This window comes from Delphinapterus leucas, chromosome 3, assembly GCF_059928025.1.
Source record: "Delphinapterus leucas isolate spDelLeu-1000000601 "Yukka" chromosome 3, BTC_Dleu_Yukka2, whole genome shotgun sequence".
Lineage (NCBI taxonomy): Eukaryota > Metazoa > Chordata > Mammalia > Artiodactyla > Monodontidae > Delphinapterus > Delphinapterus leucas.
In genome coordinates this window covers 162,835,957-162,847,917 of record NC_143131.1, presented here as the reverse complement: position 1 = coordinate 162,847,917, position 11,961 = coordinate 162,835,957, and the positions used below count along the sequence as shown (strand labels likewise).

General features: G+C 49.2%; 1 protein-coding gene and 1 pseudogene across 1 annotated transcript in view; one reads left to right on the top strand and one right to left on the bottom strand.

Annotated features, from left to right (window-relative positions):
• The window catches only part of LOC149749915 (2'-5'-oligoadenylate synthase-like protein 2), a 31,161-nt gene that overhangs the window by 14,835 nt on the left and 4,365 nt on the right, over positions 1–11,961 (bottom strand). The window lies entirely within an intron of this gene.
• LOC149749916 (U2 spliceosomal RNA) lies at positions 9,323–9,428 on the top strand (annotated as a pseudogene).

The following is an 11,961-nucleotide window of genomic DNA, read 5'->3' as shown; positions in this document are numbered from 1 at the left end:
TGGTTTTGTTGTCATACCCAAAAAATCATCACCAAGACCAATGTTAAAGAGCTTTCTCTTTATGTTCTCTTCTAGGAGTTTTACAGTTTCAGGTCTTACATTTAAGTCTTTAATCCATTTCAAGTTAATTTTTACAAATGGTGTAAGATAGGGGTCCACTTTCTTTGTTTTGCATGTGGGTATCCAGTTTTCCCAACACCATTTACTGAAGAGACTATCTTTTCCCTGTTGAGTATTCTTGGATCCCTGTCAGTTAGTTGCCTGTATGTGTGTGGATTTATTTCTCGGCTCTTGATTCTGTTGCATTGGTGTATGTGTCTGTTTTCATGCCAGTACCATACTATTTTGATTACTCTAGCTTTGTAGTATAATTTGAAATCAGGAAAAGTGTTGCCTCCAGCTTTGTTCTTCTTTCTCAGGATTGCTGTGGCTTTTGAAGTCTATTGCAGTTCCATACCAATTTTAGGATTGTTCTTCCTATTTATATAAAAAATGTCATTGGAATTTTGATAGGGATTGCACTGGATCTGTAGATTGCTTTAGGTTGTATGGACATATACTCTCTGACTGAGATGTGCATGTAAATGATTTGCCTAAGACTTATTAAAGCAAAACAAAAAAAGTCAAAGAAACTGCTACATTAGAAAATACTAAACATGTAGAGTATGGGCGGCTGGTGTGTGCTCGGGATGACCCAGCCCCCTCCAGGCCAGAGAGGTGGGTGGGAAGCAGCAATTACAACAGACAAGGATGACCCTCCCTGTTTACCCCTCCCTCTGGGCCCATTTTATTCCGGGCTGCATCGTTTAAACTCAAAACACACTTTTAATATAGGGCCCTTGTAGCCATCTTGTTGTGCTACTCTTCACAACCCATGAGCAGGGTCACAGGAAACTGTAAACAGGTCTGGCTTTCCATGTTACCACTCATACAAGCCAGTGCTTTTCCCACTTGATCTACAGATCACAGACACGTGAGGATTATGCAAAAGAACAAGAACAAAGCTTTATTATAAGTTTCACATCGAAACAGGGTCCACACGAGGCCCAGCCTGGGAGGAGGTGGACACTGATGGCCTCGCCACAAAATTATTGGCTCAGGCCAACTTCCTCCTCTTAAACCCCAAGGTAATGAATCGTGACCCGGAGGAGAATGACTTGGTCGATGGCCCAGCGGTTTGTTGTCCAGCCAAGCGCTTGGCAGGTGATGAGGGGGCCCTAAGAGCAAGGCTGCACCTTGCTGTGCCCACTGCGGAGCTGGGGCTGATAGTAGTAGAGGCCGGAACCGACACACCCCTAAAGTCAGTCTTGGCTGGGCATGGGTTGCGCCCTCCGCTGGAAGTAGGGGGGCCCTGCCTGGGTGCGCCCACGGGGATGTGACCTAAGGTGGGCCCTCCCGTAACACTGAGAGCTGCAAACATGCAGCTCAGATCTCGGGCAGCCGCTCTGCTCCCAAAACCCAGCTGTGTGCTGGCATGGGTGCCCACGGTGGAACCTGTGGATGATGAACCCACAGAAGATGTTTGTGCGGGGCCGCCCGAAGCTGGGGGGCCTGGAGCAGAGGCAAAGGCTGAAGCTTTCCTTTTCCTATGCTGGGGAGAGCTGCCACAGGCGGTGGTTCCTTGCTGCTGCCAGTCAGGGCCCCCAGGGATGTGACTGAAGATGGAGGCAGTAGTGCCTCCAAACCCAGGCTTCTTCTTAGGGCTGGGTCCCGTGGTCACCATGGGGTGGCTCTGGTGAGGAGGGCCCCAGGAGTTCAGGCCCACGCTGCCCCCTTTGCTGTGTGTGGTGCTCGGGGGTCCCCTCGTTGCTGTTGTAAGGCTGAGAGCTGCAAACATGCAGCTCAGATCTCGGGCAGCCGCTCTGCTCCCAAAACCCAGCTGTGTGCTGGCATGGGTGCCCACGGTGGAATTTGTAAATGATGAACACCCAGAAGATGCTTGTGCGGGGCCGTCCGAAGCTGCGGGGCCTGGAGCAGAGGCAAAGCCTGGAGCTTTCCGCTTCCTATGCTGGGGAGAGCTGCCACAGGCGGTGGTTCCTCGCTGCTGCCAATCAGGGGCCCCAGAGATGGGCTGGGTAGTGGCTCCAGGCTGCAGAGGAAATCTCAGAGTTTGGGTGCGGGACCTGAGTGCAAGCAAGCTGGTGGTGACTGTGACTGAGGATGTGCTGTCACTGGGGGGCGTCTGCCGGGCCTGGGTCGAGGAGAAGAGGCTCCCACTGGAGCCAGGGGCGGACCCCAAGAGGAGAGGATGGGAGGGTGGAGTGGTGTCCATGGGGGTGACCTCAGGGTCAGAAGCGGCCTGGGGTGCCAGGCCCGCAGATGTGCCGGGTGAGGGTCTGGAACTGACAGTACACGTAACGGGCAGGCTTGGGGAGGGGGCAGTAGGGCTGGTGACGGGAGGTAGGTTCTGTGGGGTGAAGACAGGAGAGTCCACACACATGGGTGTCCTATGCTGGGGAGAAATGCCCAGGTCCCCGATGGCATAGGTCTCACCCCGCAGCGCACTGTTGATGCGCCGGAAGGCTGCTTGCTTCTCCGAGTCTAGGTCTTCAGCGGTGACCCGGAAACCCGGCTCAGGGGCTGGGGGCAGCCTCAGAGGCTCCCCTCGCCGGTGCGGCAGCAGAGGAATCCTGCGTTTTCGGGGCCTGGGACTGTCAGATGTGCGGGAGCCCTTCCTCCAGGGTCCTTTCTGCCCTCTTGCTGTCTCTGCATTTTTGTCAGGCTGGCTTTTCCTCCGGTAAACCACCGGAGCTGCAGAGGGCGATGGAGGGCCCTCCTCGCCCCCTGTCTTTGTAGACTTCTGGGGCAGCCCTTGCGGTATAGCGGGACCCCTCCTTCTTTCCACTGGCAGGAAACCTCGGGTGGAGCTATATGAGCTCGTGATGGCGTTTCTTTGGGGGCAGGAGCTCATACAAGAGGTCTGCTGTTTCCTGGCGGATCTGTCCTCTGCCCACTTGGCGTGGAGGTCTCTCTGCAGAGGTCCAGACCTGGGCACGAAGAAAGAGCCCCCCAGGGGCCTAAATGCAGATCGTGCGTCTCCGGTGTCATTGGGGCCGCTTCTCTGGTCATCGTTCCTCACTGTGACTGTGGGGACTTCCTCCTGCTTGGCCATCCCTTGCCCGCTCTCTCCCAGGGCCCTCAACACCGTCTTCTCGGTGCTGTAGTTCGGGACACAGCTGGGTGTCGTGGCCGGCACTGGCTGCCCCTGCGCCACACTGGCAGTGACTGTGTCCACTGCGGACACTGAGCTGCGGGACGTCGTGGAGGTGCGAGCACCCATCACTGCCTTCTTCCGATGGCCTCGCCTGAAGATGGAGATAAGGATCCCCATAAGGAGTGCAGCGTCTGCGGGATGGTAGAATGGGGTCTCAGAGACTCTGTGGCAAAGCGCAGATGCAGAGTCACTGGACACTTGTGGGCTGGCCTGCGAGTGGATAGCCGGCCATAGACAGCTGGGTGGCCCGGGCCGGCCACGGGAAGTCGGTGGGCGCGGGGAGCGGGCTGGGGGCAGCCGAGCCCTCCTGGCAGGTGCTGGTCCCCCAGTGCCCGGGGCGGGGGTGAGGGGCAGGGCCTACCTAAGTAACTGCTCCTAGAGAACTTAGGTGAGGTCGGTCCGTGGATACAGAGCTGGGCTCTGAGCACTCTCCTTCAGCTGCCAACTCGGCCAAAAGTGGAGTGCGCTCTCTTTGGCCTGTTGCCTTTTTATACTCTGAAACCTGTGAGCGAACAATGGGCGTGCGTTGGTGGGGCGCAACAATTTAGGGAGGGGTGGCGCATGCGCAGAGTACACGTCAGGCCCTGGGGCGCACAGGTGAGGATGCGCGCCCCTGGACCGTCTAGCGCTTCTGAATCCCCCGGGGGTCTGAGGGCTGGAGGTGTTTGCCTTGAGGGTGATGAGCTTCTTGGCAGGACAGCTGGCCCTTCTCCCCTGGCCGCGCCCCAGTGCTGTCGGGGTAACTAACTGGACTGGACGGGATCCCCGCCCAGCAACGTGGAGCAAGGTTGCTGGCTGTGCAGCTCCCACAAGAGGCGGCAGCTTTGGCAGCAGCGCCTCTGTGTTCCCCTGGCGCCACTGGAGGGGAGAGCCGCTAAGAACGGAAGTGCCCACACCATCCAGATCCTGCTGGGGTGACACCTGAAGTGGTGGCCAGGGCTGGCTGAGAGGGCCATACTTACCATATGACCCAAAAACCCACTCCTAGGCAGTTAACCAAGAGAAAAACTTTTCACAAAACACGTATGTGAATGTTTTAGCTATCTTGTCCACAATTCCTAAATATAGGACTATTGAGGTTATCCAATTTTCTTGAGTTTGTCATTTTTTAATTGTTCTTGGAATAACACTATGTATACGTATTGTTTCACAGTCTAGAGTTAATATTTTACCAATTAAATAAAATTCAGAAGGCTTACATCCATATAGATTCTTTTACCTTCCACTCTTTGTTATAGCTGTCATATGTGTCACCTTTATATGACTTCAACGCCACCCTCTGAGACTGTGGTATCCTTTTTTCATACATATACAGGGAACTCCCTGGCGGTCCAGTGGTTAGGACTCAACACTTTCACTGCTGGGGCCCCGGCTTCAGTCCCTGGTAGGGGAACTAAGATGCCGCAGGCCACGCAGGCGTGGCCAAAAAAAAAAAAAAGTCATACATATATAAAATAATGTAAGAGGATAATTTTTCCAGATACTTGCCATTTTTGTTGCCCTTCCTTTGTTCCTGAAGTTGCAAGCTTACTTCTTTCTTGTGTCATTTCACTTCAGCCTGAAGAAGTTCCTTTCATGTAATGTTTTTATAGCAAATTGTCTGGTGATGAATTCTCTTAGTTTTCTCTCATCTCCAACAGACTTCATTTTGGCTTTTGTTTGGCTTTCAGTCTTTAAGGATATCCTTGCTTTAAGGATATCATATCCTGGTTTGGTCTTTTCCTTTAATACTTTAAAGATGTTATTCCATTCTTTTCTGGTCTCTGTTTTCTGATGAGAAATCACAGTCCTTCAAGTTGACATTCTGTGATGTATAACAGGTCGGTTTCCTTGACTGCTTTCAAGATTATTCTTCACCTTGGCTTTTTTATCAGATTGTGTGTCAGGGTGAGGCTTTCTGAGCTTAGGTCTGTGTCTCGAAATCAGTGACGTTTTCAACTATTCTTTTCCTCATATATTTTCTTCTGCACCTTTCCTTCAGACCCTCCAACGGCACAAAAGGTAGAACTTGCAATATTGTTTCACATGTCTCTGAGACTTAATTTTTGTTCAGTCATGTATCCTCTTTGTTTTTCAGATTGTGCCATTTCTATTGATCCATAAGTTTTCTGAATCTTTCCTCTGTTTTCTCTGTTCTGTTATTCAGCCCATCCAGTGAATGTTTGCTTTTGGATATTGCATGTTAAGTTCTAAACTTTCCATTTGCTTCTTTTTCATAGTTTGTACTTCTCAGTGAAGAACTTCTTTCCATTAATTTCAAGAGGATTTACCTTTAACTCATGGAGCATGGTTGTAATGGATGCTTTGTCTGCTAATTCCTCCATGTGGGTTATTTCAGGGCTGGGTCTGTTGATTGCATTTTTCTCTTGAGAATTTGTCACATTTTCCTAGTTCTTTGTATGCTCCGTTGTGTGATTTTGGGTGGTATCCTGGAAAGTTTGCTTATTATGTTTCGAGACTCTGGTTCCTATTAAAATCCTCAGGAGATTGATACTTTTCCTTTTTCTGTGGTTTTTATTAAGCAATTCATGAACCTATGGTCAAACAGGTATTGTGCCTTGTCTTCTGAGTTGTTCCAGTCTTGGTGCAGTTTTCAGGACACTGCTGTGCTGTTTGTGTCCACATGGTGCACGTACCACTCAGGGGTTAATCTCGGAATTGAGTGGCAGTTTATACTGTAGTTCACTTCCGCAAGCCTCTACTCTGCCTCGTTGGCTCTGTCTGTGCATGAGGCTCAGGGGGATCCCAGGACTTATGTGGGCTCGTACACAGACCTAAATAATCTCCTCCTATAGCTCTCTCCTCTTTGGAATTCTACCCACATTCTCAGGCTTCAGGGGCCCCTCCTACATGTTCCTTAAAGTGTTTAAGCCGCCATGCTGTCATGCAGTTCCCTATGACCAGGTTGACCTTTCAGGTGAAATAGCAAGAGAAAAGAAAGGAAAATAACGGCATGCCCCCACACTCTTCAGACAATAGGAGCCTCTTAACCTGTTCCTTTGTCCAGAGACACAGGCCATTTCTCAGTGAAGGCCTCTGCCATCACTGAGGTTGCAGGGGAGATGTGGTAACTGGGGAGAAAAAGACCAATGGGGATGACCCCCTCACTCCTCAACATCCAAGCCCCCCACTTTCTCACTTGTCTGGCTAGAAATAAAAGGTTGATCCCATGGTTTTAACTTTCAGCTGTTGCTGGACTTTGCGTGCCTTGCGTAAGCTGGGAGACAGAGGCAGGAAAAAAACCTGCCATAATCACCCTGTTACGGGCTGTTATTCAACTTTGGACTTCCAGGCCCCATCTGCCTGTTAGCGTTCACTTCTTAGAGTTTCAAGTGCATGCTGTTTGTCCTCTATCTTGCTCCATGCGGCTCTCAAGCCCTCGTAATATGACCACAGTTCTCGTGCCACATGTAAACATTCGAACACTTTGCAGATACTGAATTAAAAATCTATTATTTACATTGACTCCACCATTTTTATTTTCCTGGTGTGTTCATTAGAAAATTCAAAATTACATATGTGCCTGGCATTATGTATTTTTTGGTGAGCAGTGATCCAGAGGATGGAAATGTATGCCTCCTTCGACTCCTTCAACTTAACCCCACTCTGGGGCAATGTCCCAGCCAGGCAGAAACTGCAGGTGGAGCTGGAGACCTTGAAGAGTTTGGCTATACTTCCAGCTCAGCCCAAAGCCCAAGGATGATTCTGGACTTTCATTCTGACTCGTGCATTTCAGATCTTTCTGGGTTTGGACCTGGTATATATGTCCCTCCCAGCCCGCCCTGCCTGCCCCTTCAGTTGTCACCCCAGCAGGATCCGGTTGGCTTGGGCACTTCTGGGTTTTTTTTCTTTTTTTTGCACTTCTGTTCTTAGCGGCTCTCTCCTCCAATGTTACCAGGTGGGAGGGCAGGTGGACGCACAGGCGCTGACGCCAAATCTGCCACCTCGGGCGGCGGCTGCTGAGCCAGGTACCCTGCTCTCCAGCTTTCCTGCTCTGGTGGCCGGGGACCCATCCTGTACAGTTAGAGCCGGCCGGGGGAGAAGGGGCAGCTGCCCTGCCAAGAAGCTCATCACCCTCAAGGCAAACACCTCCAGCCCTCAGACCCCCGGGGAGATTCAGAAGCGCTAGACGGTCCAGGGGCGCGCATCCTCACCTGTGCGCCCCAGGGCCTGACGTGTACTCTGCGCATGCGCCACCCCCTCCCTAAACTTTTGCGCCCCGCCAACGCACGCCCATTGTTCGCTCACAGGTTCCAGAGCTGCATCCCAGCAACAGGCCAAAGAGGGCGCACTCCGATTTTGGCCGAGTTGGCAGCTGAAGGAGAGTGCTCGGAGCCCAGCTCTCTATCCAAGGACCGACCTCACCCAAGTTCTCTAGGGGCAGTTACTTAGGTAGGCCCTGCCCCTCACCCCCGCCCCGGGCACTGGGGGATCAGCACCTGCCAGGAGGGCTCATCTGCCCCCGGCCCGCTCCCCACGCCCACCAACTTACCGTGGCCGGCCCGGGTCACCCAGCTGTCTATGGCCGGCTATCCACTCGCAGGCCAGCCCACAAGTGTCCAGTGACTCTGCATCTGCGCTTTGCCACAGAGTCTCTGAGGCCACATTCTACCATCCCGCAGACCCTGCGCTCCTTTCTGGGGGTCCTTATCTCCATCTGCAGGCGAGGCCATCGGAAGAAGGCAGTGATGGGTGCTCGCACCTCCACGACGTCCCGCAGCTCAGTGTCCGCAGTGGACACAGTCACTGTCAGTGTGGCGCGGGGGCAGCCAGTGCCGGCCACGACACCCAGCTGTGTCCCGAACTACAGCATCGAGAAGACGGTGTTGAGGGCCCTGGGAGAGAGCGGGCAAGGGATGGCCAAGCAGGAGGAAGTCCCCACAGTCACAGGGAGGAACGAAGACCAGAGAAGCGGCCCCGATGACACCGGGGGCGCACGATCTGCATTTAGGCCCCTGGGGGGCTCTTTCTTCGTGCCCAGGTCTGGACCTCTGCAGAGAGACCTCCACGCCAAGTGGGCAGAAGATAGATCCGCCAGGAAACAGCAGACCTCTTGTATGAGCTCCTGCCCCCAAAGAAACGCCATCACGAGCTCATATAGCTCCACCCGAGGTTTCCCGCCAGTGAAGAGAAGGAGGGGTCCCGCCATACCGCAAGGGCTGCCCCAGAAGTCTGCAAAGAAAGGGAGCGAGGAGGGCCCTCCGTCGCCCTCTGCAGCTCCGGTGGTTTACCGGAGGAAAAGCCAGCCTGACAAAGATGCAGAGGCAGCAAGAGGGCAGAAAGGGCCCTGGAGGAAGGGCTCCCGCACATCTGACAGTCCCAGGCCCCGAAAACGCAGGATTCCTCTGCTGCCGCACCGGCGAGGGGAGCCTCTGAGGCTGCCCCCAGGCCCTGAGCTGGGTTTCCCTGTCGCCACTGAAGACCTAGACTCCGAGAAGGAAGCAGCGTTCCGGCACATCAACAGTGCGCTGCAGGGTGAGACCTAGGCCATTGGGGGCCTGGGCGCCATGCAGCCTTCCTGTCCCTTTCTGCTGCCTGCCGCAGGGGCTGCTTCTCCGCAGAAAATGTTTCATAGTTATTTCTATTTTAATATGATCATGGTACATTAAAATGTATTAGTGCTGGCCTGTGAACACTGAGGTCACTTGACTTGTAATTGTCTATGTTGTTCTATATTTTTGTGACTAAAGGCATTACTTGGGGGAATGAAAAGAATATCTTGAAGCGATTTTGGCTTTTGATCTGCCACTAACTCCTATTTAACCTTAATTCAGGGGTCGGATTCTTTGACCCAAGGAAACAGTATAAAAAGAAAGAATGTGAGTGTCAGATGGTGGCAGTGATTAAGTATAGCAAGAGACGCCTTTGCAAAAGTTACTCTTGGTCCCACAAGACTCTCACTTAGCTGTGTGACCGTGGGCAAGTCACTTCACCTAAATCTCTGAATTATAGGGCTGTGCTGATGATTTAAAAGTGACTGAGCACGGTGGACACTCGGAAATCCTGGGTTCTCAATAAAGCCACTGCCCTGCTCTTTGGTCCTTTGGGATTACTATATTAGTAAAATTTATACTTGACAGTAATTTTAGCTTAAAGTTTATTTTGTCTATTTCATCTCAGGCTTTTGGCTAAGATCAAGTGTAGTATCTGTTCTTGTCAATTTAAATAGCAAGAGAAAAGAAAGGAAAATAACGGGCATGCCCCCACACTCTTCAAACAATAGGAGTCTCTTAACCTGTTCCTTTGTCCAGAGACACAGGCCATTTCTCAGTGAAGGCCTCTGCCATCACTGAGGTTGCAGGGGAGATGTGGTAACTGGGGAGAAAAAGACCAATGGGGATGACCCCCTCACTCCTCAACATCCAAGCCCCCCACTTTCTCACTTGTCTGGCTAGAAATAAAAGGTTGATCCCATGGTTTTAACTTTCAGCTGTTGCTGGACTTTGCGTGCCTTGCGTAAGCTGGGAGACAGAGGCAGGAAAAAAACCCACCATAATCACCCTGTTACGGGCTGTTATTCAACTTTGGACTTCCAGGCCCCATCTGCCTGTTAGCGTTCACTTCTTAGAGTTTCAAGTGCATGCTGTTTGTCTTCTATCTTGCTCCATGCGGCTCTCAAGCCCTCGTAATATGACCACAGTTCTCGTGCCACATGTAAACATTCGAACACTTTGCAGATACTGAATTAAAAATCTATTATTTACATTGACTCCACCATTTTTATTTTCCTGGTGTCTTCATTAGAAAATTCAAAACTACATATGTGCCTGGCATTATGTATTTTTTGGTGAGCAGTGATCCAGAGGATGGAAATGTATGCCTCCTTCGACTCCTTCAACTTAACCGCACTCTGGGGCAATGTCCCAGCCAGGCAGAAACTGCAGTGTGTCTTGGAGAAGGTCTTTTGCATTGAGATAGTAGGATGCTCTTTTAGCTTCAAGAACTTGGATGTTGTTGAGTTTAACCTGGTATAAGTTCAAATTAGAGTGTTTTAATTTTAGGATGTTAAAGGTAATCCCCATGGTAAACACAAAGAAAAGAGCTATAGAATATTCCCAAAAGGAAGTGAGAAAGTAATTTAAATATTGTATTGTAAGAAATCAGCTAAACACACACAACGAAAGAGAGGAATGCAGGAAATGAGGGGCAAAAAAGCTTTGGGCAGATGGAAAAGAAACAGCACAATAGCAGAAATAAGTCTTTTTTTGGTCAGCAATTACTTTAAATGTAAATGCATTAAACTCTCCAATCAAAATACAGAGATTGGCGGAATAGGTAAAAACATATGATCCAACTATATGCTGTCTACAAGAGACTTACTTGAGATCAAAAGACTCAAGCAGGTTGAAAGTTAAAGGATAGAAAAGGGAATTCCAAACTCAGTGAGAAAACTCAAATAGTAACCAAGAGAGCAGGAGTGTCTATACCAATATCAGACAAAATAGACTTTGAATTTAAAATGGATCAAAGAGTTAAATATAAGAGCTAAACTATACAAATTTCTGAAGAAAAAAAGGGATAAATCTTCATAGTCTTGGATTTGGCAATGAACTCTTAAATATGATAGCAAAGGCACAGACAACAAAAGGAAAAAGAAATTGGACTTTATCAAAATTAAAATCCTTTGTGTTTCAAAGAACACCATCAAGAAAGACATAATACAACCTTCAGAATGAAGGAAAATGTTTGCAAGTCATATATCTGATAAAGCCTAGTATTCAGAATATGTAAAGAACACTGGCAACTCAACAATAAAATGTCAAATAACCAAATTTTAAAAATGAGAAAAAGAATCTGCACAGATACTGCTCCAAAGAAGACACAAATTGCCAATAAGCACATGAAAACATGTGCAAAATTATAAGTCAAAATTATGCAAACTGAAACCACAGTGAGACACCACTTCATACCCACTATTGTGCCATATAATTTTTTTAAAAACAAGCGTTGGCAATGATGTGGGGAAATTGGCACTTTCAATCATTGCTGGTGCAAATACGAAAAAGAAAATAGTTTGGCCGTTCCTCAAAAAGTTCAACACAGAGATACAATATGGCCCAGGAACTCCACTCCCAGGTATATGTCCAGGAGAAATAAAAAACATATGTTCACACAAAAACTTGTACATGAGTGTTATATTGTCGTATCATTATTCATAATAGCCAAAGAGTGGAAACAACCCAACTATTCGCCAACTGAGGAATGGAAAAATAAAATGTGTTATATCCATACAATGAATATTATTCAGCCATTAAAAGGGTGAAGGACAGATACATGCTACAACCTGGATGCACCTTGAATACATTTTGCTTACTGCAAAAGTCAGACACAGAAGTCCGCACATTGTGTGGTTCTATTCATATGAAAGGTCCAGCATAGGAAAATCAATAGAGACAGAAAGACCCAGGGCTGGGGTGAAAGGGGTGGACAGAATGAGAATGACTGATACTAGGTATGAGGTTTCTCTTGGGGATGATGAAAATGTACTGGAATTAGAGATGTTGATTGCAAAACCTGAGCACACTAAAAGCAGCTGAATCACACAGTTAAAAAAAATGTGAATTATATCTCAATCAAAAGATAATATGACAACATTTTTATAGTCATTACTCTTGATCAGTTTCAGGATGGAATTCTCACAGTGACTTCAATGGAGTGGCTTGTATGGGATGATATTTGAGGCTCAACCCTTTGGGACTAGATGTTCATTTTGAGCTGTTGAATGACGGTGAGGGCCAGCCAGTATA